At 42.3% G+C, this 27,653-nt stretch overlaps 1 protein-coding gene across 14 annotated transcripts in view; it reads right to left on the reverse strand.

Annotated features, from left to right (window-relative positions):
* The window catches only part of SEMA6A (semaphorin 6A), a 233,317-nt gene that overhangs the window by 196,757 nt on the left and 8,907 nt on the right, over positions 1-27,653 (reverse strand). For 4 of the 14 annotated variants that reach the window (XM_053303560.1, XM_053303559.1, XM_053303558.1 and 1 more), the window contains exons 1-4: positions 14,911-15,370; positions 14,713-14,808; positions 14,392-14,508; positions 12,226-12,379 (exon numbers count right to left, since the gene is read on the reverse strand). The exons of 2 other annotated variants lie outside the window; for them this stretch is intronic. The gene's annotated coding sequence lies outside the window, so the exon portion shown is untranslated. Of the gene's footprint in view, positions 1-12,225; positions 12,380-14,391; positions 14,509-14,712; positions 14,809-14,910; positions 15,406-27,653 lie in introns of those variants that run through there. 8 more of the 14 variants (XM_053303549.1, XM_053303550.1, XM_053303551.1 and 5 more) reach the window with 8 other exon arrangements.

Genomic DNA, 27,653 nt, shown 5'->3' on the forward strand with positions numbered 1-27,653 from the left:
TAAAAGTAATTCAGCAAGAAAAACGTTTCCTACCATTGTACCTTCAAGCCAGGTTCAGCAGCTGAATTAATATCCAACTTTTAGTTGTTAAGAGGAAGAGAAGCTCATTCAGAAAGCAAGTTGCCAGTCCTACTTGCCCTACTTCATGTTTGCCCTAGAGGCTGCTATCTTCTACTTACTTGGAGATAAGACACTCAACTCAGTGGATTTTTTCTCCTAAGTAAACATGCTTGGACCCTCTTGAAAAGAAATGCATCACATTTTCTGTTCAGTGTGTAGCACAGTGTTGTCACTAAATACATATGCAGAGGTAGTGATAATGATGGCTACAGTAGTAGTAATTTACTCAGTACAAAGACTCTTAAGTCAACTAAAACTATTTATTCCATTTAGGATAATTTCTTTTGTTTGTCCCTATTTAATGAAAGTGTTTTCTAAGAAGCAAACCGATTGACATTTTCTCCATTGTGTATCCAACAAATAACTCATAACCTATTACCCAAGAAGAAAATACTTTCTATGTTACAAAACAATTCCTGTTTGAAAATCCTTAAGGTTTTACATAGAGCTGTTCACTGTAGCCTCTGATCTTGTTTGTGTGGTTTCTGACTACAAATGAGTGATGAAGCAAAGATGTAATCTCCTGACAAACATTTATTGCCCAAGCCAAATTTCACGCCAGTGTACGAAATACATGTTCCCCCCGCCCAGATACATTTTAGAGGATCTTTACAAAAGACACCATTGTTGGATAATGCTGGATAATGTTGGATAATGCAATGCACTGCTTATTAAAACCACTGGCATGTTTTGATAGCATTTCAACAATTTGCCTGGTTTTTCCCCATGACACTCTAATTGAGGCTGCTCTACTGACACAGTTAAGTAACATTTGGATATTACTCAGATATGTACATACTTGCTGCTAAAGCAGTAGGATGTAAAGTTGTGATACGATCTGAGATTTGACTTGTATTACAAGTATTATCCCCGCTAATAATACTAAACTGGCATTTCTGAAGCCTTTGGATCAGAGGTAGGAACATAAGAAGGGCATGGCTAGATCAGATCAAAGACTTATCTAGTCCTGCATCCTGTTTCCTACTTCTTGCTTCTGGGAAGGCTACAAGCAGGATATGAAGGCAACACGCCTTCATGAAGACAATAGTTCTCCTTCTGTTGCTTCCCTAGCAACTGGTATTCCAAAGCATACTGGCTGAAAAGATGAGGAAAATTACTCAAAGTAGTCCCACTGATAATTAAAAGATTATTAGGCAATGCCTAAGGCCACGTTAAGTGGAGCAATGGGGAAATGCTTGACTAACAAGCAGAAGGTTGCTAGTTTGAATCCCTGCTGGTACTATATTGGGCAGCAGCAATATAGGAAGATGCTGAAAGGCATCATCTCATACTACACGGGAGGAGGCAATGGTAAACCCCTCCTGTATTCTACCAAAGAAAACCACAGGGCTCTGTGGGCACCAGGAGTCGAAATCGACTTCACAGCACACTTTACTTTACCTTTAAGCAATGCCTACCTTCTTTTTAAAAAAAATTAAATGAGACTACCCTGAGTAATTTTCCTCATCATGTCAAACCTCTGTCTCTGAACCAGGAGGAAACATATAGACAATGGGGTTAGGCGGAGAGAGCGGGCTTAGCCTGCTGTCTCCACAGACGGTCAACAGGCAGCTCTGGGCAGCTGGATCAGCAGCCTTCAGCGGCTGGATCGCCCGCCCACATGACTGCTGCCTCCATCACGGAGCTGGCGGGGGCTGTGGGGATCTGAAGCCACGTGGCCCCCGGAACTTCCAGGATGACCCCGACTGAGCCTGGGATGCTGCTTACAGCCTCCCAGTGGGGATCTCCTCATGTGTCGCCATGGCACAGAGCCATGTCGTGGCAGCACACGATCGGAAAACCCAGGTTAGCGGAGCGATCACTCCGCTAACCTGGGCTAAGGGGAGGGCTACTTTGGCGGGCTAGCTGCCAGAGAACCACTGGGCTCGCCCGCAAGCCCACTGGTTCTCACAATGGAGAGAAACCAGGCTGGGCTTCTTTAGCCCGGTTTCCCCCCATTGTGGGAATAGCCTCATTGTAACTAGTAGCCATTGATAGACTCTGTCCTTCACGAATTTGTCTACTCTCTCTTCAAAGCCATCTAAGTGACTAGTCATCGTGGTGATAGCCAGTTGCTTAGATGGCTTTGAAGAGGGATTAGATGTGGTATCTTGTGGCAGCAAATTCCATAAATTAATTATGTGCCATGTTAAAAAGAAGAGTTGAGACTTCCTTTTGTCTGTCTTAAATCTTCTGCCCATCAGTTTAATTGGATGTCTCCAGGTTCCAATGTTATAAAAGCCAGAGGAAAACATTCCTCTATCCACTTTCTTCAGACCATGCATAATGTAAAAGCCTCAGTCAGTCACACCCCCTTAATTGCCTAAATTTAAAAAGCCTCAAACACTGTAGCCTTTACTTGTAGTAAAAGTGCTCCAGACCTATTCTGCACCTTTCCAGGTCTACAATATCCTTTTTGAGATATGGCAACCAGAACTGTACGCAATCTTCCAAGCAGATACATATATTCCACCATAGATACATAAAATTAAAATATTAGCACTTTTATTTTCTATCCCTTTCCTAATGATGCCTAGCATGGCATTTGCCTTTTCCCACAACTGCTGAACACTGGTCATCATCTTCATTGATTCACCATGACTCAGAGTCACCTTGGCTGTAAGATCTCTTTCTTGATTAGTCACCACTAGCTTAGACCTGCGAGTGTGTGTCAAGGTGGGTTTTTTTGTCTGTCACTTTGCTCTTATTTTTACATTTAACCATATTTGCTTTTTGTTGACATTCACCCAATTTGGAAAGATCCTTTCCGAGCTTTTCACAATTCCGTTTGGTTTTCATACCCTGAATCATTTTGTGTCATTCATCAACTTGGGCACCTCACTGCTCACCCCTAACTCAAGAGTAATTATGAACAACTTTAAAAGCACCACGAGCCCAGTGGTTCTCACGATGGGAGACAACTGCGCTAAAGGAGCCCAGCCCGATTTTCTCCCATCTGTATCAGTTCTGATACACACTGAAGCTATTCTCACAAGCAGCCTGGTCTAGACTGCTCATGTTTTGCTGGTCGAATGACCGTAACAATAAAGATTTGATTTGACTGCTCATGTGGCACTCCAGGATCTGTATGGACCCCGGCACTCCTGCCCAGCCTATCCCCCGCCCTAAGCCCAGCTCTTAACTGAGGTTAAGGGAGCAATCTCTCCCTTAATCTGGCTGCCGTTATTGTGCATGCAGCCCGAGGAGGCACAGAGATGGGTACCTAGAGCTCATGGCACAGTGCTCGTGGCACGGTGCATTGTGGGATATCCAGAGGCTGGGACGCATCATCCTGGCCTCCGGAGCTCCATGCTGTGTGGCACAGCGTGGATCATCTGGGAGTGTGGTCTGCGCTCCCAGAAGCATTTCTTTGATCATCTGGGGGTGAAGGTGAGTTAGAGCAGCCCTCCCTTCACCTGCCTGCCCGATTGTGTGAATAGCCCCAATGAATGTTAATGAGATGCTGAGAAGTAATCAGTTACTACAGGATAAAACACATCGATCTTCTGCTTAACATCTTTTCTGGATACATGTTCATATCCTCTCCCTGTGATGGGGCCCTAATGCCAATTTCAAAAGCGTTCTTGCCAAAATCAGAAGCACATGGCAAGCAAAACAGAAATGAACTATTAAGATAGAAGGTGGCTATAATTTTTTACAATGTCAGAAATCTTCATATGGATTGCAGAAAGGTCAAAGAAATAATTTTCATTTGGATGGAATGTTACTTGATACTATTAGAGCTTTATTGTTCCTGTGCCTGGATCTAAAATCAGCACTAGGTCAAAACAATCTAGCAAAATTGCTTTTGCTAAGAGTATTTTGCTGTATATAGGAAAGCAGCACTGGAAGGATTTTGTTACCAATGTGGCTCTAGAGGTCTCTCTTTCTTCCGTATCAGCTTTGTCAAACTACAGAGAGCCAAAATAGCATCACTGTGCTTTTCCATTCAACTAGTTTGCCAACTGTTTATTTTTCCTTTTTCAAAAATCTGTTCTATGAAATAGTCAATGACAAAAAAGCACTCCACCACAAGAGGATATCTTCTAAGAAACCAAGTGCACTCTGGTCCCTACTGATTTCCATAGAAATCCTGTCATTCACTTTGATATAGCTGGATTGCAATTAAGGTCCTAATTATAAGCATACATGGTTGGAACTTCTATTACAATCAGTGAGGCTGAAGGTCAATATAAATGTGATGGCAGTTGCTGAAAAGCATGAAAGCTGCCAAAAACACTTTCCATTGCAGCTGCTCCACACTCGATGTGTGACGTTTAAAAGTCCCTTAGTCCATGCTATGGCCTACACATCTGTAGCATCTTCTATACTGGTAACAAAATTCCTACAGGAAATACTCTTAGCTAAAGCAACTTTGAGTATTTTGACCTAGTACTGGACTTAGATCCAAGGACAAGAACATAGATGGATCTGCCAAAGGCTAGTAAGGGGTTAGAGGTGGCCTTAGGCTTCCTAAATATTGTTTATCTGTCTAGTTTAGACAATCATCTAAATAATTTAGATTATTGTGAACAAGCAGTGAAGAACTTCGTCTCTCCTCTCATCCTCCTTTGTGCAAAAGTGGATGAAAAGTGTTCACTTTCACCTCTGAATAAACTGCAGTTTCCTAATATTTCTGAAGTCAAGAACAGCAGTTTGTTCTAACTGTGGTTAGCAGAGAAACCAGAATCCAAACCCACGGCTCTTCCTGGTCTGTTTGAACTGACCACAGTTAAAATAAGTCACAGTTTGAGTTGACTTGACTTGAGTTGACTTGACTACACACACACACACACACACACACACACACACACACACACTTACAGTATATGAGTTTATACTATTTCAGAAACTGGAGGTAATCTGAGAATCAGTATGGTGTTGGGCACAGAACAATGGTCTAAGGTTGGGGAACCCCAGATTCAAATCCTGACTTTATTGGGACACTGTGTGCCAGTAATTACCTCACAGACTGACCCACTTCCCAGGGTCACTGAAAGGATAACACGAAAGGCAAGAACCACCATGTTTGCTTCCCTGAACGCACAGGAAGGAGAAATGAGATGCAACAATTCTCAGATCAGAATCATGCTTATTAGTGGCCAATAGACCACTCCGGGTACTGAATCTGAGTCTGACCCAGAGGAAGCAGACGCAGCACTAGATCCAGTCCTGTGCCCCAACACTGCATCAGAATGTTGGGAGAGCTCTAGAGCTGGAGCTCTCCCAAAACAGAGACTGAGCCCCCGAGGTAGCATCCTCAAAACCTGAGCCCCTCCCACACTAGGGATGTGCACGAACCTGCATACTAGGGATGCACTAGGAATGTGCACGAACCTGTTTGGAGGCCCTTTTATGGGCTTCTGAACAGGTTCAAACACTGGCCAGTTCGAACATTGGGTGGGGGTAGGGCTTTAAGGGTAGGGGAGGGTGCACTTACCCCTCCCCCCACTTCCTCTCTGCCAGCGCTAGAGTTTTGTGAAATCCCTCAGTGTGGCAGTGTACCTCCCTGCTGCCCCTTCTTCTTCGGCCAGAAGTACCGGGCGCATGTGTGTATGCTGGGTGCGCATCCATTTTGTGATCACATGCAAGGCCATCTGACATACACGCACATGCCCAGTACTTCCGGCTGAAGAAGGGGAGGCAGGGAGTATGCAGCTCCCCCAAGGGATTTCACAAAACTCCAGCACTGGCGGGGGAAAGGGGGATGAGGTAAGTGTACCCTCCCCCACCCTTAAAGTCCTACCCCCCAACTCTTTTGAGCCACCCCTGCCCGGTTCCGTGCACATCCCTATCCCACACCACTGCATGCCCTGATATCGGAATGTAACCACTGTAACAGGCAAGGCAGGATCAGGCAGGGAGGAAAAGGCATGGCAGACTCTGGGCATGCCCTTTTAAGGCCTTCACTCTCAGGTAGGTAGCTGAGCTCAAAGGGGTTTTGGAGCTTAGTCTGTCTCTGACTGCTGTTGGGTCGACTTGTCCCATGAGCTCTTGGTGGTGCTGCAATCTATCTTGGCAGTTGCCATGGGACAGGGTGGTACACGCTAAGCCTATTGCTGGGAAAATTAAATTCATCCTGGAATCTGGGGCTGATTTCATTTGCACAGAACATAAGGAAAGACTTTTAAAGGGTCTGCATCTGTGAACAGGGTTAGAATGTTAGAAGTAATCCCAGAGAGATGGATTAGTGGGCAAAGTGCAGTTGAGGTAGGCAAAGTGCATAATGACCGCTATTTATCACACAGACATCTTTACAAGGCTTGTAATGTGGTTAAAAATTACAACAAGCTCCTGACTATATATGATTGCTTCTGTGTGACTTTTAAAAAATATTGTTTTGGTTGAATCCAATATAGTTCTTAATGTATTGCTGCATCTATAATGATGATGCTTTCCCCAGCTTACAATGAGGTTTATTGTTACATTAAACAAATTAATAACCTCTCCCCTCCTCGCTGCCACACACACACAATGAATATTTGTCACCAGCCTTCCAGACCACCCTGGAACGCCAAACAAGCCAAAAAGCCAGGCTACAAATGCACGAGGGACACGGCCAGAATAGGCTGCAATCCTGCCCCCAGTCTGAATACATTTCATCTCCACTTATTTCAAAAGACAAGCATGGTGCAGTAGATGCATGATTGCACCTTTTGTCTCTACAGCTCAGCAGTACACATGCTATCTGTAGCCTCTGCTAATATTAGGATCAAAATCTTCAAAAGAAGCATATTGTGCAGTACAGGAAGCAGTAGCAACAAATCGGAAAGCAGGGAAATCTGTTGTCCTAACCAAGTGAAAATTCTGTCACACACACTGTACTATAAAACTAGATTTGGCTTCTTAGTAGAACAAAACAATGGATTTGATAGCACACAATGCTAGCAATTGAGTATGTTCTTTTAATTAGGGCAGCTTTCCACAGATGTGGGGGGATGGTTAAGAATGGGGAAAGCAAGATTCTTGAATTCTGAATGCTGTCACGTACTATGGAGCACTGCAGCGTGAATACACCAATTCAGACACAGGTCACAAACACACCACACCCCTTTAGAAAATATGTATGGACTCTCATGTATGCATATAGATTACAAATCATACAATTTCCAGTGAAGCTAGAACAGCATGTAGTTGGATCAGAGTTTGCCAAGCCAGGTTTTAGTGATTGTTCAACTGACCAATCCAAAAAAAAACATTCACAAAGCCCTCCAGGCCCTGAAAAGGGAGTTTGTTTGAAGTAGAGGCAGTTAATTGCAGCCTTTCCAAGTAGGAGCAAGTCTCTCTATTTATTAATTGGATACTATCATAAACAGTAAGCATTTAAAAATCCATTTTTTAAAAATGATAAAAAGCACAACTGTTACCAATTAACTACATTCAAAAGGCTAACATCAGCATGAAGTTTTTTTACTGGGTTAATAATCAAGGCAGAGTTTAATCTTTTACCAACCATTCATTTGGAAAGCTCGCTGCAGTACCCAAATATATAAAGGTCATAATTCCATTGTAGTTTTGCTATGGGAACTGTAGTTAAATCTTTCGGTTAATGCAGCATTCCTCTTTGATTTTTTTTTAATATATATATCTCATGAAGAATGCCAGATTTATAGTCCTCAGTTCATCACAAAATACATTCAACATGGTCAGCATAAAAATGCTAACTTGTCTAGACTGGCGGTGGCAATATATTCACAGCACTGAGCAAGAAAGCAAAGATCAAAATATATCCTTTCGTCCTACTATTCCTGGAAAGAAATTATTCTGAAAACTTTACACAAGTCTACATCTACCAACCAGTTAAATACTAGGATTCAAGCCAGTTTGACTTTTTAGTAAAGAATTTCTATAATTTAAATATCTCTCTAGGGAAACTTTGCTTTCCCTCCTCCCTGAGCCATTTTTGGAAGAGCAGTAAATCAATCAATCAATCAATCAAATAAATAAATAAATCATCCTCCAGTAACCCTTGCTGAGTATACTGCAGTAAGGAAGGGAGCAAAGGCACTTGCACCCTTCTGCAATTCTACTGCAATTCTTATAAACTGGATGGCTAGAATTCTTTAAACTTTATTTGAGAGCCAAGCTAATTGTTATGGGGATGGACAACTGCTGCCATGTATCTTCAACCAGAATTTCACAGTATCATAGAACTGTAGAGTTGGAAGGAATGTTGGAGGCTGATCTGGTACAGATGGAGCTGGGGGTGAGTGGAGAATGAGCTGCTGTGGTGGCTCCCAATCTCCCCCCCTCCCCGCCCCAGCTTCCTTTTGCACATATGCTGCTTGCTCTGACCTGAGCCACAGAGGCTGGTCACTCGCTTGGCTGCATCCCAAGCAAGCTGCTGAAGTTCGCTTGCGAGAGAAAGTTCCCTTGAGAGGGATCTTCAGCAACTTGCTTTAGAAGCAACCAGGTGAATGATGAGCCTGCAGGGTCACGGTGAGCAGCATGTGCACGAGAAACGAAGCCAGGGCGGGGAGGGAAGCTGCAGCTGCTCTTTGTTCTCTGCCCCAGCTCAACAGTACTGGCTGCCACTGCTTGGAGGACTTCTACTTCAACCCCCTGCTCCGTGCAGGCATCTATTACAGTATTCTTGACAGATTTCCAGTCACACCTTCCCCGTAACATCAATTAAAAGATGATGGATGAATAACAGCATTGCACTCATGGCACCAACGCCACTAGCATCTCCACCCCACCCTCACTCCTCCACAGCAAGCAGCAACCACTGAAGGGAATGCAAAAACTCAAGTGATGTTATGTCATCTGTTATCTCCCACTAGTTACCAGGAGATGTGGGTCAGTAGCAGCTACATGTTCTTTAATATTTAGTTTGGAATGCAGTCACCTATATTTCTAAACATTCTTTAAAAAGCATATATAATAAATGACATAAATTTCTGTGTTCCTGTATTTAAGCTCCTGGGCTGGATATCCTTTCTATACCATCTCGTTCAATCCATTTCCAAGGACATTGCTAACATTTATTTACAAACAACAGAAGTAAGTAATAGATGGCCCTGAAGATCATATGAGAACCTGGGCAGAACTCAGATTGTTCTTAGAATCACCAGAACCATCCCTTTACTTGTAAAACACCTAGGCCCACAGTCTCATGGCTACAGAAAGAAGAAAGAAAATTTGATGGCAAGCATGCCCCCCGCCACCCACAAAAATCAGATAGGATCCCACATTCCCTGTTCTAAGTCCATCGACCAGGATATTTCAAAATCAGATTCAAGTTTCACATGTTTCAAGGTAGCAATTCCAGCACAAAATCCCTGTAGATTAACTTCCACCGACTGTTGGTTTACAGATTTACAACAGTGATATGCAAATTATGTGAATGTAAATACAATGAAATATGACCTCCAACTTATGATCTCTATGATCTATGACCCCTCTATGCTAAACAAGTGCTTGCCCATTTTACATTTTAGATCTGGATAGAAGGATGGGTTTTACATGTTTTCAGTCAATCTGTCACTTAGAACAGTAATCAAAAAACCACTGTTGTTTAGATGAGGCTTACCATAGACATATTTATGCCTGCAAAAACAAAGCCATCTTTCTTGGGAAAACCCCCAAATATCTTTGCCCTGTTCCACATGATGCTAGCTGACCATGTCCAAGAGGCTACAGACTGAAAGTTGTTGAAGAGAGCAAGTGGAACCAGGAATGATATCTGTGTGATGCAGCACTGAGGTACAAAGCTGACCCAACCCAGAACCTATGGACTCACCAACCAAGCCATAGTTCTCCTTGACAACAGGGCAAGGTTGGAGTTACAAGGGTCAAGATCAGAGAGGGAAACAGCAGGGAATTAGGAAGCCAGTCTGCAGCAGAATTTGCATTAGCAATTGCTAAGTGCATCTGAAGGCTTAAGTAGGCTGGCCAAGAAAGCACTCAAGACTGTAGCACTGTTGAGGTGACTCTGAGATCTGATCTCACCAAAACCTATCCAGACTTCTCTTGAACATTGTGTTGCCAAAGAGGAAGAGTTTGGGGCATGACACACATCCTCCTTCTGAGAAGTGCTGTTTTCACCTGAGGCAATCATTGCTATTGTTCCTGGCAATCAGTACAAGAGTTATCCAGGTCAGTGACCTTTTGATGGGTATGGTATGCAGCATTTGAGGCTGAGGAGCAGGGGTGTAACAAGGCTGGAGTGGGCCCAGAGACAAAATTTTAAAATGGGCCCCTCGCTGATACACACACACACACACTACACAATATATAGTCATATGACTTGCCTCTGGGGGGCCCCTCGAGGCGTGGGGGCCCCCAGGCAGCTGCCTCCCCTTGCCTAATAGTAGTTATGCCCCTGCTGAGGAGTCATCTGTGCTGTCAAGCAGGTCATCCCCAATGCTAGGCTTGGGGCAGTTCCCTGTGAGTAGTGGGTCCTTCAATCCTTCTGTCTTTGTAGGAAGAAGAGCAAATGGAATTTGCAGCTGCAATCAAATATACTAGCTTAACCCGCATCTGCGTGCTAGTACCTGATTGCTCCCCTCACCCCCTGCCACAGCCCCCCCCCCACCTCAGAGATCTCTCCACCCTCATCTGAGCCAGACTCCTCCATCTGGTTGCTTCCATCCCCCTCACCCCTCTTGGTCATTCCTTCATCCTTTTACTCCATCCCCCTCACTCCTGCATCCCTTTACTCCACCCCACTTGGCCCCTATTGGCTAGGCTGAAGTCCCCTATCCCCAGAGGCACCCTCACCCAAGTCCCGCTCCTGCTCCTCCCCACAGGAGCAGCAGCAGTTGATCAGGCCCTTCCTCGCTGCCGCCACCACCACCACCGGAATGCACAAAAGTTGCATTCCAACTGACCTTAAACATCACAGGCTCCTCCCCACTATCTACATATGGAATCCCCACTGCCCAATCACCATGGTGCTTCTGCTCTCACAGGCTCCTCCTCCCTATCTGCATATAGAATCTCCACTGCCCAATCACCATGGTGCTTCTGCCTGAGACCTCTTGCGAGAGCTGCCACAAACGGGATTAGCCATGGGTACGCCTTAGAGAATTATATATATGGATGGATGGATATTCCTTATTTCATGCAAGAAAGTTTCATTGACAGGCACTGAAGAACTGAGCTCACATTGTTTTTGTTTTAATTATACTAGAAAGGTTAATTTTGCTTGGTCATTCTGTCAGTTAATTCACTGCATAGAAGAAAGAACCTGTTTGTCAATAATGCACCTTCAAATAGGATACTACATCTAGAACCCAGGAATCTAGATAAACTGAATTCAAAATATAATAATGTTCTGAATATTCAGATACTCTGAAGCCATAATCAACTCATGTTGCTCCTTCATTGCCAAAATGCTTTTCTAAAAAGTGTGCAGTTCTCCCTAAATGGTGTGGCAAGACTAAACAACTACTCTTGATCTAATGAATTTGGAGCTCATCTGTGTGGCCATTTGTTATGGCAGCTTCAAATATGCACAACTAAGAGAAGCCTGGTTTATAACAAAGGACGTGGTATAGTATATGGAGGATATCTTTGGATTTCCTGTGTTTCCTGTACCTTATCTTCTGCCAACCACTATCTAGCTCTGATGCTGTTCACAGCCTGTTTCTAGGACTAGTGATATTAGAAGCCTGCTCAACAGGACACAGTGGTGTTGCCTAGGGCTACAGAGTCGATGGTAAGAAAGGCTTTTGTTGGCACTGGGACATGTTGTAGACTGTATAATTACTGTTCTTAAGCCTTCTCATGTGCCGAGATTATTAATTAACACATCTTTCAAATGTAAACAAATGAATTGCTTGACTGGAAAGACTGGTTTCCAGGCAGGTAGAAGGACTGAATGAAGAAACCATCCTTATTCTCAGAAACTGATCCAAATACATGTACTTTGCTCTGGGATGCTATTTAAAAAAAAATAAAAATTCTTGGCGTATGCATAGCTTTGACTAGCACCCTTAATTCATTTAATGCAAGGTTACCTCCAAGCTCAGACAGAATAGTTTAGAGAAAAAAATTGCTAAGAAGATCATATAATATCTACAGCTTCCCCCCCCCCAGCCCCTCAAGGATTGGGTAATGATCAGAAAATACTTCAATTCAAGATGAACTTTAAATACTCACTGGATCACATTCTGTGCAGTGTTTGCAGAGAAGAACAGAGCAGTGTAGCTCAGAAATGATGTCTCAGAGCTCATCCAACATGTTCCTGAGCAGCCAAATTGATGTGGAGGCGGAGGGGTTTTTGCTGTTCTCTCCTCCCTCTAATAGTACTAGACTTTGAAAAAAATATCCCTGATATTTATATATATCCCTGGTAATTAGGACCCAATATATCCCTGGTAATTAGCACCCAACCTTAGTATACACAGAATAGGGGGGGACCCATGTATCTGCTGGTCAGGGTGGCCGGAAATGACCTTGGAGGTCATTTCTGGCAGCCATTTTGTGTTTGGGAGCCATTTTATGGCACGTTTAGTTGAAAAAATGGGGCAGAAACTGCTATTTTCAGCCAATTTTTGGCCACCTGGATGCCCTGAACTACTTTGCAGAATGGTAGGACACTTTTGGAGGTGATGGGAGGGGGGAATGTGGGCATAAACCACAATTATTGGCTGATTTTCAGCCATTTTGATCAGTCCGGGAATCTAACCCCCTGATTCCCATAGCCATAATACCCCATTATTCACAGATTCACTATCGGGGGGGGGGGGGTGGAACGGAACTCCTGTGAATAGCAGTATTCTCCTGTATTTCAGTTTGTTAACTCCCCCCACATCTGATTTCAAACCAAGCTCTATTCACTGGTCCATACTGACAAAAGCTTTTAATTTCGTTCATTTATTTTCATTATAATTTTAGCTGAGCTTGGTTTAGTTATTTGCTTAGGTTTAATGTAGTTTAGCTTTTCCTGTTCTAAAATTGTAAGTTAGCATTGCCAAATGATGGCTTACAATCCACCAGCTTTAGGTGCATGGAATGATGTAGCTTAGCATGCTATGTGTGTAGATTTTAAGTTCAGCAAAGGTCCTGAAACAAATCAGAATTCTATTAATGCATACAGAGAAGTAAGCTGGAAAATTTTCTTATACATTATTTTTCTGGAGAAATGTTTTTATTTCTAACATTTCTACTTGGCTACCTGAAAAATATTTGATATAGAGTAAGGATAAATTAATATGGTGGAAGTTGGTTTTTTAAAAACTGTATAAATAGATAAAACAACCTGCCAAATCAGTTCACAATTTATATAGGGCACCAGGAAAATCTGTGTGATGGGGGGGCGCAGGGGGGTTTACACATTTTATGCAAATGATGGGGAAATTTGCATGGAAAATTTTCTCAGAAAACAATCAGAAAATTCTCCAATTCAATTTCCCCCACCCAGAAAAACCTACATCTCTGAAGGCATCCCATTGTTAGAATGAAATGAAATGAAATGGACAGTTTTTGTACATGGAAGATATCTGAAGCTCTTGGAACTAAAAGCCATGATCTGATATGCCTTTACTGGTAACTGTTGGGAGCTGTCAATGGTGGCAGTGGGCTTCTCAGTCAGAACCATGTGTATGTGCAGTTGCTGATTGGGTAGCAGTTCCTATTTACTTCAGCATCCAATACCTGTGTTGGAAGTTGCTATCCAATCAGCAACTACACAGGTACATCATGCCCCCTTACCTAAGCAGGGCCTGCCCTGGTTTGCATTAGAATGGGGGACTAATTGTGAGTACTGTGAGATATTCCCCTTAAGGGATGGTGCCGCTCTGGGAAGCGCATCTGCATGAACTTCCAAGTTCCCTCTTTGGCATCTCTAAGATAGGGCTCAGAGAGACTCCTGCCTGCAACCTTGGAAAAGCCGCTGCCAGTCAGTGTAGACAATACTGAGCTAGATGGACCAATGGCCTGACTTGGTATAAGGCAGCTTCCTATGTTCCTACCTCTACTACTACCTCCCAGCAGTTACCACGAAGGGTGGGGTCCCCCGCAATGGCCATACAGCAACAGTGAGAACTTCCCACTAGAGTTCACCTACACTGGGTAAGTCCCACTGAGCTCAGGCTGTTACCATCTAACAACTGGTTACAGTACATTCTGCTGTACCAGGTTACAGACAGAGTTCTTGACTGAAAAACCTTCTACATTTAAAAAATAATAATTTGTACCACTTTCAAACATGTAAAAAAAAGAGTAAATGCTTTTTTCTAGCAATGAAAGCTACAGTTCATTTGAGTAAAAGGGAAAGTTGGGAATTCTTCCAGAAACTATTTAATATCTTGGAGTAACTTTTACCGTGAAGTTTGCCAAGAAAAGTATTGTTATTTAAAGATTGTGAAAGCTTTCTCTGCTCCTATTCTTTTAGGGGAAAATCCATTGCATTTGAATTTAATCTTCAGTCCTTCATCAGTACTAGAAAACAAGAAATAGAATTAAAAAACATTTTGTGTCAGTATTATTATGAGAACAATATTATGAAAGTTAAAAGGCAAGAGGAATTGCAGATGTGAGCACATATATAATCTAGCATTTTGCTTAAGAAACTTAAATGGCTTCTGACATTACTTATAAACATCACAACTCCATATTATAAAAATATTGAGCTTTTAAAAGTACCGCTTTGTATGCACTGTTTCCTTGGTACAACTGCTTTGTTAAACATCTGGCTGGTGAGAGCAACTGCAATGAGACTGCTTAACACAAGAGGGCAGACTAGAGAAAGGAAGGGAAAATGAAAAATAGTAGGTAAAAGAAAGCTTTATAGAAGACTGGACCTTAACAAGTAATGCCAACTGTATTTCATTTGGATCTCACCAGATCTGAAGCAAATCTATGCAGACACAGGGCAAGCTGTTTATTCCATGCTATTTTATGTGTTCCCTGTGAGTGAAAATGTAAGAAGCATCTTACTTCTATTATAAACATTCCAGTAGGAAAAAGTCTACCAATAGATGGGTAGATATGTTTAGTACATCTAAGCAGACTGAATTATATTCTAAATCATTTCAAAATCAAGCAGTTTCAAACCATGTAATTCCAGAGAGAAAATATTAATAAATGGAAGAACTTCTTAGGTACAATTCCAGGCACAGCATCTATAGTAGCATTCTGTGTCTCATGCTGGGTTAAGCTGACTAGGTCTGTCCCACTTTTAAGAGACTTCCTCCACTTCTTTTCTTACTTCTAGCCAATCCCGCACATAGCATCTGTGCACTCTTTGGGGCCGGCAGCTACCTCTTCCTCCCCACCTTCTGCCCCAGTCTCCACTTCCAAGCCCAGCCGCCTCTCCTCCCCACCGCCACTTCTGCCCCCACCACTTTCTCCCCCCCCCCGCTCCTGGGCCTTGCCTCCACGGCTGGGCTGGGCCCGCCTCTGGCCTCTGCGGCCAGGCCTGCCACTGCCGCGGCGACCAATCCTCCTGGGTGCACCTCAGCCAATCAGGCCAGTCTGCCGCCCGGCCAATCAGCTGGGAGCTGGGATGCACATTCCAAGGCACACCCAGGAGAATCCTATATAATCCTATATAATAAAAGGCTAAGTGAGTGGCCGTGGCTTTGGAACGTTGGGGATCTGCGTCCCTGCCTCCCTGGGCTGTTCTGGGCCTGCGCAAAGCGCAGGCCCAGAAGAGCCCAAGGGACACAGGACTGCAGACACCAGTGTCCCACAGCCACGGGCGGCCATTAGCTGGTGTGTGGCGGCGGGGGAAAGTGTCCGAGGCGGCGGCAGAGCCACCGCTTCGGCCATGAGCTGCGGCACGGCAAGAGGAGGCCGAGGCAACCAGAAGCGGCCGCCCTGAAAAAGGCGAGGGCAATGGCAGCGGGGGAAGACTGAGACGGGGGACAGGGAAGCTGGGCGAGGTGGCGGCGAAGCCGCCAACGAGGCCCCCGCCCGCTCACAGCTGTCGCCCCCGCCTGCTCACCCGCCCTCCCAGCTGCCCAAAATCACCTTCCCCGCTCCCCCCCCAAAAAGATTAAGGGCCAAAATGGCCCATGAGAAGGTGGCCGCCCCCGCCTATCGCCCTCCCGCCCACCCAGCTGCCGAAGACCACCTTACCCGCTCCAGCCCGAGGGAAAAGAGAGGAGCTCACGAGCAGAGCTCCTCTCTGTGCTAAGTCACTGCTCAAACTGCCGCTATGGACGCAAAGGACGCCTATTGCGTCCATTGCGACAGTATGGGCAGCAGCTTAACACAGAGAGTAGCTCTGTTCCCGAGTTCCTCTCTTCTCCTTCGGGCTGGAGCGGGTAAGGTGGGCTCCGGCAGCTGGGTGCGCGGGAGGGCGTTCTACAGTGTTCACCACGGCTGCAATATAAAACCAATATTAATTTCAGTGCCATGTCACACAAAAAAGGAGCCAGCCTGAAGTGATGCTATTTCTCTGGCACTAAAAACACTTGAGATAGGTGCTATTTTTGCAAGTGATGTCACTTTCAGCACTTCACTTGCACAAGACAACTTAAGACACAAGCACAGATAAAAATATCTATTGTAAAAATACATGGTGGTTACATATTTAAAGCACCTGCTAAAGATGAAGCAATACTCTTGAGTCTGAGAATGTAGTCTTATTATTATAGGCATTAAAACCACTTGTACTTAATTGTCTCTAGTGAATGGTTGAACTATTTAGTCTCTTCTAGAAAAACCTTATCATGGTTGCTTCAGTAGGACTGCCAACTATTTTACTGTGCCCTGCTCCTGTGCTTTTATCAGCAGCCTCACACACTGAGGTTTAGGAAAAATGAAACTTTCCCAAGCAGAAAGTGATTTAAAAACAGATTGTTCTGGTAAGAACTAATCTGCCTACTTTCCTTTCACTATAATCTTAATTGATACTTATCATCCTCACAAGTTAGCCCACTTCAGTCTTAAATGTTCATGCATCTGCCATTTTGAATGGGTGGATGACATCCTCACAAACTACACCCTTGAAGCATCCCTATAGGTCCCTACACCTGTAGCAAATTCGGTCTAAATCATTTAGGCAGTTTACAAGTTAGCCCACTTGTGCTTCAAATGTACATGTGGCCGCCATCTTGAACCAGGGTGGATGACATCATCACAAACTATGCCATTGAGGTGTCCCTATGTGTCACTCACTACAGCTGTACCAAATTTGGTCCAAATTGATTAGATGGTCCATAAGTTAGCCTACCTGTGCCTCAATTGTTTATGAACTTGTCATCTTGAATTGGGGTGGATGACATCATCACAAACGATGCCACTGAGATGACCCGATGTGTCCCTCTAGCTGTAGCAAATTTGGTTCAGATCGGTTACGCAGTTCATGTTAGCCCATTTGCACCTCAAACGTTTACACGTCCACCATCTTGAACCAGGGCAGATGACATCATCACAAACTATGCTGAAGAGGTGTCTCTGTGTGCTCCTACAGCTATATCCCATTTGGTTCATATTAGCCCAGCCATTACAAAGTTGATGGGGATACACACACACACGGACACACACAGAGAATGCCGGGTGATCTCATAAGCTTATTTTCCTAAAGAAAAGTGGGCTAACAACACACATTAACTGCACAACTGCTCTGTATGGAGTTCCTGTTAAAGGCTTAAGAAGAGGGTCAGTAAAATGGGTTCAATATAAAATACATGGCAATCCTAGGCTTCAGATTCAATTACGTTGCATAGGTAATAGGAAATGCAGATACCACACACTTCCTGCTCCTCTGCATCTCCAACTCTTTCAAACTTTCATATCTCCATGGCTGGGAGATGTACAAACTGTCCCCACTTAGGAGTTTCTGTATCTCTTAGCCAGGAAAAACAGGAAATGTGAAGTACTCGCGCTTCCTGTTCCTTTCACAACACAGTTGCATCCAAAGCAGCTTTGCAGGTGCTCAATGACCCATTTCATTTGATCTTAAGAACAGCCGAGATTACTAAATGATGGATTCTGGAACTGCATTTGTTATTAAATAAGAGTATCATCCTACATTCCCCCCCCACTGCCTTTGGGAAAGGAAATGTTCTGGCAATACCTTGGGATTTATGTTCAGAGTAGGGTGAAAGGCCAAGAAGACAACACCCTGAAACACATGTTTATTCTGAAGGAATAAAACAGCGTAATCAAACATGCTGGACTTCCCTACATCAAAACTAAAAGGAAACACCTTGCAGTTAATAAAATAATTGTAAGAACTTATGCAACTGCTTTTCCCTTTGCCAGAACCACTCTGTAAGGGCCTCATGCTGCAGTCCTTGCTCTGGATAAATACCTGAGAGAATTTAAAGTTCTATCGGCACTTTCTGGCAGAACGACTTGTTATTTTTTATTTATTTTATTTAATACATTTATATATCGCCCCAAACCAAAGTCTCGGGGCAGTTCACAATTATAAAACAACAATACAAATAAATAAAACATTAAAATCAATTAAAACTCCAAAAAGCTGCTTAAAACAAAAACAGTTTACAGTATTTAAAATTACAAAAGCTAAAAGGCCTGGTTAAAAAGATAAGTCTTCAAAGACCTTTTAAAAACTGCTAGAGATGGGGAGAGTCTTATGTCAACAGGAAGCGCATTCCAAAGTCTCAGAGCGACAACTGAGAAGGCCCGTCACTGAGTGGCCACCAAACGACTTGAGGTAGCCACAGACGGGCCTCCCCTGATGAACGCAGTGGACAATGGGGATTGTGCAGAAGAAAATGCTCTCTTAAATACTGTGGGCCTAAGCTGTTTAGGCTTTATAGGTTATAACCAGCACTATGTATTTTGCCCAGAAATCTATTGGCAACCAGTGTAACTCCTGTAATATAGGAGTAATATGATCTCTTCAAGATGACCCAGAGACCAACCTCGCTGCTGCATTCTGTACTAACTGCAGTTTCTGGACTACATACAAAGAGTAATCAAGTCTGGAGGTTACTTGAGTAATAAAGTCTGGAGGTTACCAGCAAATGTACTACTGTTCTGAGGTCATGAATCTCAAGAAATGGACGAGGCTGGAGAATCAGCTGAAGCTGATAAAAAGCGCTTCTGGACACTGCCTCATTCTGAGAAACCAGGAAGAGGCGTGAATCCAGAAGCAGTCCCAGACTGTATACCTGTTCCTTCTGAGGAAGTGTGACCCCATCTAGAACAGGCAGGTCAATATCGTTTCTTGAGTAACGACCCCACACAACAAGTACTTCCATCTTGTCTGGATTCAGTCTCAGTGTTATCCCTCATCCAGCCCATTACCGCCTCCAGGCAGGCATTCAGGGAAGATATGCTTTCTCCTGTTGATGTTGACATGGAGAAATAGATTTGAGAAATACAAAGTTTATTTGAGATTTGACAAACACAAAGTTTATTGTCATATTGTTATATGACAAACACAAAGTTTCCAACATGGCTTTGCCTAGAAGTGTGAGTGCAGAGGTGAGAGGGGAACAATTGCAGGATAGACTATTACTACTACTATGAATATTTCTACACCACTTTTCAACAAAAGTTCTCAAAGCAGTTTGCATAGGAAAAATAAATAGTAGGATGGTTCCCTGCCCCCAAAGTGCTCACAATCTAAAAGGAAACATAGAGTAGACACCAGCAACAACCATGAGCAAGTCAGAACATAATATCCTAAAGTCTACATTTGTGCGAAAAAAGTACTTTTGTTAAGGATTTCTGAAAAGGTCAGTCATTCATTTTTGTTCACATTTGCAGGAGGTACAGGGCCAGTTCAAACATATGAAGTACTACAATCCTCACCCAGAATCATGAATCAATCCACATATATTGAAAAGAGGCAAAGAGGAATACAGTACTATAGTAAAAAAATAATAATAGGGACTTGAATTTTTTTTTTAAGAGTACACATCTTAATTAGTTACTTCCTTAATTCTGCATACCATACAACAGAAGTTATTTAAGGCATTGAACATATCCTACAGATAATCTTATTCTATGGTCAATCCATTTGGGCCAAATTTATTTTGCCACAACACCTGTGTATGAAACAATTTTAAAAGCTGTGACACTTTCCTCTAGCTTTATCTTTTCCCTGTCCATAATATCATCACATCATAATGTATACTAGGATTAAAATTCTAACTAGTTGATTTTAAACTGACTGAACCAGGTTTTTTCCATACTGGATGGTTACTTCTTAGGCCGGTCTACATACTAGAAAATGGGCAATCTAAAATGTATGCATATTTAAATAAATTAACATATGAAGATTAGTAATAGGCAGGATGTCACCCTTCCTGTAAGACTTAGAGAAAGAATTTGCTGTTGAACCATGGGATGAATAAGTGTTGATAGCTATGCAGACTTGAAGGCCTAGGGTCAATGGCATCTAGGAACTCTACAAATGGATAATAGACTTAATGTTGCCCAGTATTCATTGCCATTTTTCTTACTCTACAAGCATACAAAGCATACAACAGTACTGAAGGAACTGGGATAGCATGAGCAGTAACATCTCAAGCCAAAATCACCAAACCACATTGTTATAACTAAAAATGAATACTGATTTATTTATTTGTATGTATGTTTGTTTGTTTGTTTCTATGCCACCCAAAACTCACGTCTCTGGGCAGTTTACAAATAAAATCATTTAGAACATTTAATAAATTAAACAATGAAAATCATTTAAACATTAAAATAATTAACATTAAAATTAAAATCATTTAAACCCCAACAAACTATTACAGAATCTGACACTATCACACGTGATTTTCATGCATACATTTTGCTCTACAACTTATTATTGTGCACAAATGTTTCTTTTATACACATGCAAATCCCATTCACTAAGATTAACTGAATTTCATCACTTTAAACAATTATACTGGAGTCTCCTTTGATAACAATTGTGTCAAAACCTCTTCACTCTTGAAAAATCTAATTGCAGAAGTAAAACCCTAACCCCAAGTGAATTAATGTAAACTACCCTTTCAGCCTTTGAACTAAGATATGCTTCCCTTAATATCACTTTTCCTTTGAATCAACCAGCTTCTTACCCATATGAGTATTGTAAAGTGATCAGGACATATCCTTTTCACTGTCAAACAATTGAGCCATCACAATACAGTACTGGATACATTAACAGACCTGTTCTTTAGTCAGTGGAAAACAGTTCCAGAATATCACTGAGGGGCACATAGGCATAAATACTTGCTTGGTCCTAAACTTATGAGTCACCTTGACAGTACGGGATTACAGTCCAAGAGTTCTAAATGCCAAAAGCTAAAACTAGCAAAACTAAAGCCTTGTAATCCTTTTCAACTATTTTATAAGTAAATCATTATTTGAGCAAGTAAGGCATCCATGAAGGGAAAATATCCAAAAACTGACAGTTGGACTTTCTGCAAAACAATATAACTCAGGTTGGCGAAATGCCAAATAGAAGCTCTGAAGTTCAACTTTGACTAAAAAGTAGCCAATTTACAATTTAAAGTCACAATATCTTCAGGTTCGTTCTACTTCTGAGGAATTCAAATTGTCCATAACCCAGGTACATAGCTTTCACAATATCAGCTTGCTCAATGTGAAATCTGTTAGGCTTCTTTTCATCAACAGAAAGCACTTCTCAAATTTATGGAACTGTCTTACTGAAGCTGCTGGAAACAACCTTTCTCTTGTTATGAAGAAAGTCTGCTAAAACACCAAGCCCAAACTTGCTCTTGTTAGGAATTTGTCTTCATTTCAATGGGGAGAAAAACAAATCCATAATTTTTCTAGTGACAAAGTTGTCACTAGATAGTGCTCTATTCAGACAACTTGTTGCATCTGTGTTCAGATCTGTGTTCAGAATGACTATACCTGTGCTCATTTTAAAAGTTAAGCAGAGTATAGGCCCTGCCATTTGCAGGATATAGTTAGGAAGTGTACTGCTGTACCTGTGTTCAACATAACATGCAAATAACTGTACCTGCATACAGATCTGTACCTGTGTATTGTATACACAGAATGCATGAAGGTTGAACATCACATGAGGCTAGGGCTACAGAGACCAAAGTATAGAGGTTTAATGTTAATAGTAGGAGGAGTGCATGGGTAAATCCTCCCTGCACCTTCACTGCATCTCGCCTATAGCCCCTCTTTCCAAGCAATCTTCAATCAGTTGAGACCACTCTCAGTATGAGAGCTTGCTAAAGGGGGAAAAACATATGGAGGCTGTTCTCATGAACAACCAAGACTAGGCTAGGGCGGCTAAGCCCAGGCTTGGCTGCCTGTTGGAATTGTCAGCAGCCATTCAGCTGCCAGTGGCAACCTTGGCGGCTACCCTGCCAAAGAAGCCCGCCTCTTAAATGAGGCTAATGGAGCGAGCGCTCCCTTAACCACGTTGAATTGATCATGTTTCAGTGCCAACTGCTTTCAGCCAGCGCTGCAATGCTGATGTATGCACGCCCGCCACTAGGGGAATCCCCACAAAGCACTGTGCACTTGCGCAGTGCATTGTGGGGTTTCTGGGGTCCAGGACAATGCATCCCACCACCCCCTGCCTCCACACTGCCAGGGGCAGCAGCGGAGAGTCGGGGTGCATGACCCGCATGCCCAGCAACAAGATGATAATCTTCAAGGGAGGTAAGCTTTCCAAGGCTTCCTGCCCACCCGCCCTCATGCTTGATTGTGAGAAAGGCCCCATAGGCAACTAAGTTTCAAGTAGAGGGGCAGGCAGTGGTGTTGTGTTGTAGGGACTGACAGGGACACAGTCCTGGTACTTTCCCCTCCCTCCAAGGTCTCAGCAGGGACACAAAGGGACATATCCAGCTTCATGGAAATAATGTGCTGCTCTAGATATTCCAACCATTTATTACCATTCTTCCTATCTTCAGAACATAGGACACCGCCTTATACCAAGTCAGACTCTTGATCCATCTAGTTCAGTACTGTCTACACTGACTGGCAGCAGCTCCCAGTGATTTCAGGCAGGGATCTTCCCCAGCCCTTCCCAGAGATGCTCCCAGGGACTGAACCTGGGACCATCAGCATGCAAGTCCTGTGATGGACTAGTGTCAGGACATCTTAAAACGAATGACAGGGAACGCCCACTGTACTGGTTCCTTCCAAATAGCCATGTAATGCATTGAATTTCCAAATGGCCATTTTGGCATTCCCTGTCATTCATTCTAGTACATTTTCTAGAGACTACATGATCCTTGACTTCTTGGAATGGAATCCCCAAAGTATTGCATCTATCTAAGTGTGGGGTGTGGCCATTGGGATGGGCGTAGCCATGTAGCATGTCTGTCAGGGTGGGTGTGACTATGGGCGCTGTCATAGAGAGTGCCTGCACTTCTGAATTTGTGACTACATCACTGGGGGCAGGTTCTATCCACACATCTCTTTTGCTGTCAAGCCTAGATCCCACTCCCTTTTTCAATGTGACTGGAGAAATTCTGTGTTTAAACACGGAACTGTTGCTGTGTTTAGTCTAGTTTGGCAAATGACTGAAATAAGGACTTCAGCAAAAGAATTTTAAGCAAGAACCATCTATGATTCTGGGCAGGGGCATAACAAGGCTGGAGTGGGCCCAGAAACAAAATTTTAAAATGGGCCCTTCGCTGATAAACACACACACACTTCACAATATATAGTCATGTGACTTGCCTCTGGGGGGGCCCTCGAGGCATGGGGGCCCCCAGGCAGCTGCCTCCCCTTGCCTAATAGTAGTTACGCCCCTGATTCTGGGTCCTCTTCATAAAAAGCTCAGGAAATGGCTGTTCTGTGATATTCATTTAGGAATTTACCAATTGCATTTCTCTCCATATAAATTATCATTTTTGGCTATCTGAATACCGAAAGTTCAGATCCCCCATCTTTGAAACTTGACTAATTAAAAAGCTAGTATATTGAGCCCCAATTTTTTCAATCTGAGAGAATAATTAAAAGAAGGTTAAAATTAAGGGTAATAATGAAAACCACAAAGACATATTTGTTTTGTCAGAAAATGATGTCATGTCATGTACAGCTAAGACAAGGCATTTAAAACAAATTACCTAGACCACTTCGTAAGCCCTAAATACCCTAATTTACTCAACCATTCATCAACAGCCCTGATGAAAAGCCTTGCCTTGCTTTGCAATAGATAAAAGCAGCCATTAGTTTCTGAACTGTAAACTTTTTTACCAGGAAGAAGCAAATCCTGGAGTAAATATCAGCTGGGTGTGCACATAACAAGGTCCAGAGAGACACATCCAGAAGTTGCCTCTTTTAATCCAACACTGAATTATGTTGGAAGCTGTTTTCTGTTCTTTCAGAGCTTTGCAACTGCCAGAATAACTGCAAGGCTTGCAAGTCCTAGTTTATCTCAAGCCTTTCCCAAGGCACCCCAACACTATCTGAGGCACTGAAACTATGGCAACCGAATAAGAAAGCAGCTTCCATGATTAATAGATGAAGAGGCCAAGAACAGTGTCAAGCTAGGCCATAACTCAAGAATGGAAGAGGAATTAGCACAGCATCCATGTCAAACTGGCACTAAACATTAGATTTTGATAAGCATCAATAAAATATTGCTTTTTTGTTTTTCTTTTCAGAAAACACACCAAAATGACAGCAAGTTATCAGCCTCCTCAGTTCTCTGTCATCTGAAAAGATGTCAAGAAAATCATAAAGCACTCTTGGTTTTTAGAGATTCTTTCTCATTTTAGAAGTTTCTAGATTGGGAAAAGAAGGTGAGGGTTATATTTCCCGGAGTTAGGATTAAGCTTTAACTCTTTTACTAGAGATTCTGAAATAAGACCTTCCCTTTCAGCACTTTCATATAAAGATAGTGTACTGATGCAAGGTTTCCACTGATGCAAGGTTTTTTGTGAGCTGCTTTGGCTACAGCAATATTGATGGAATGCACACATAATAATAATAAATAACCTTTTTAAAAAGTGATCAATATGACAATCACAATCCCCACTCTATAAAAATGTCAAGCCTTTATGCAATGGTTCTGGACTATAAGTGAAACCATGTAATAAAAGCATCCTTCCTTTCCTCTTGCTTCCCTAAGTATTTGGTTTCTACTTGGAGGCAGCTGGATAGAGACTCCATAGGAGTAATGGAGTGCATTTTTACAAATGTTTGCCAACAGTCTTATCCTAGAGGCGGACATGCAGGCAAAAATAAAAATACCACAGTTTTCAACATGACATGACTGGTGCTTTTCAGTGCAAGTTCTGCTTGGTAACTTCAGAACAGAACTGGGAGGGCCAACATATCCACTGCAAATTCCAAGTATCTGCCCTGAAATACTGTATATAGTAATAGCTATTATTAAAATTACTTTTATAAGAAAGGTCAGTACCGAATGCAATGAGTTACCATATGTCTTTCCTCTTGAGATGCAGCAACTGGCAGTTCTGTTAATAGCTGGTTTGTCATTTTCCACCCATGCTTCAGTTTCTCCAGACACACTCTGGGATTTTGTTTTAAATTGCCCTTTCAAACAAAAAGCAAATTACTGCATAACGGGCAGCATCCAGACTGAAGACTTGCGTAGCAGAACAGTTTCACTTGAGTGCATGGGTGGAAGGGGTGATTTTTGATTATCCCTCCACTCCCTCTGAAGTCCCAGTGTTCTGTTCCCAGTGAAATTATGTCTCTGAGGATCCCTCAAGAATATATCTGCAGAGGCTACATGGCTGCAGATGGAAGGGAGGATTAGAAAAAATTTGCCCCATGTGCAAGAGGAAGGGTCCTCCTTGCACAAGTCTTAATCTAGATGTTGCCCAATATTTCCTGCACTGAACTAATGCTTCTTTGGAACTGATAAAATTCCATACAACAATATTAAAGATTTTAGGAAAACTAAACTATCATTGTGCTTTACAATAAACTAATGCAGCACAGTCACACTTATAGAAGGGTTCTCAATGTTTAACGTGACTATGGATTAAAATTGTAGCTTGAATCAAATTCTAGATATAAAACAAATTGCTTGGAAACATCATTCTTGGTTATCTGTTACACATTGATTTGAGGGGGCAGAGAGAGATTATTTTTCTGTACAATTTTTATCCTTTGCCTCTTTATCTAGTATTAACAGCTTTTATGCTTTTTCATCATTGAGAATAATAAACAGTTCCCATATAAATACATTTAAAATTAAGTGCATCAAAATTTATAAAAATTTAAGTATTGTCTGATGGTCTGAAAATTTTAAACTGTTTCATTTCTTCAGTGTTATTTTCATTTTCCACAGTTTCAGAATCTTAAGACATCTAATGGCCTTATTCTCACTGAGGTGCTAAGCATGTGTATTGACATATTGTACTTGTATTGACATACTGCTTCAGACAGCAGGTGAAGACTCCCATAATATAACTGAATACTCTAACATACAAAAAAATCCTGTCACATGGAAAACTAAATGACAGGGGAGAGATTTCTCACCCAGACTTCTCTAATTTACTAGCCATGTAGCACTTCTGAATGGAAGAGAATTTAATCACCTGAACTTCCACTTGCAGACTGTTGGTACAAGAAAACACAGATTTACCACTTCTTCAAGCCAGTTCTGATAATGCATCCGCAAGTCCTGTCAAATGCATGGGGAGGAACATGAGTGCATATGTATCCCCATCACCAGGCACACCATTTTGTGGCTGCCTAATTATGGGGGGGGGGACACATCATGTAAACTACTCCTAAATGTGAAGATAAAAGATTTATTCTATGTTGAGGATTCAGACAAACTGTCCCTTGAGCAAATAAGTGGTGGCACAATAGCATGTCAGAAAAGAAGGGAGTTGTGCACACCAATGATCCTCCCCCATGCAGGTCAGTACATGTATTATCTAACAGGCCAGTAAGAACTAAACCTATGCTGTATCTTTATAACAAATTGTTTTCAAGCTGCTTTGAAAGGTCATGTTGACATAAGTGTGTGATATATCATAAATAAACAAATGGGCTAGTGACCTCTAGAACACTATAGCCAACTGTAGTATTACAAGGATAATTCACAGTGCAGTTGAGGAACCCACCAGAATACAAACAGATAAAAAAAATTAAAACAAAAACCCGACTGGCACTCTTACTTCAATATTCCATGGATTTCTGTACATTTCTGAAGTCAAGAATATTAGACTGAGAGATCTTTAGAAACCCATAATAAAAGCTGCTATGCTAATTCATGGTTCCAGGCCAAATTCCCGATCAGATAATTAAGTACTGCTGACCTATCTTTCAGCACAATCCACCAAAGTTCTTGGATTTAAGCCAGTTTAGTCCCACTGAAATGGACTAAACTAGTACAGAGACTGCACTAATTCATCTTAAATCCAGCTATTTTAGCTTACTTTATGGAGCATAAGCTGACCTATCAGTTGAGTAAATTTAGTTAGATGAATGATTTCACTGACATCAAATAAACAGCCCTTGAAATTTACTCCCAGTGCTAACTCCTATGTACCAACAACATGGAAGCATCCTTTCTAATCCCATCAAATTATATCACAGCACAGAGACTATGCCCATTTTTTAATCTCAAATTTTGTATACAAAACTGGCACAAAAATGCAACAGCTCAGTGCAGTCAGAAGCTCACCTGGCAATATGAGCTAGGCTATTGCAACTCCACTAATAGAGTTGCAATAGCCTGAAAAATGCCC

Source organism: Hemicordylus capensis, chromosome 2 (assembly GCF_027244095.1).
Source record: "Hemicordylus capensis ecotype Gifberg chromosome 2, rHemCap1.1.pri, whole genome shotgun sequence".
Taxonomy (NCBI): Eukaryota; Metazoa; Chordata; class Lepidosauria; order Squamata; family Cordylidae; genus Hemicordylus; species Hemicordylus capensis.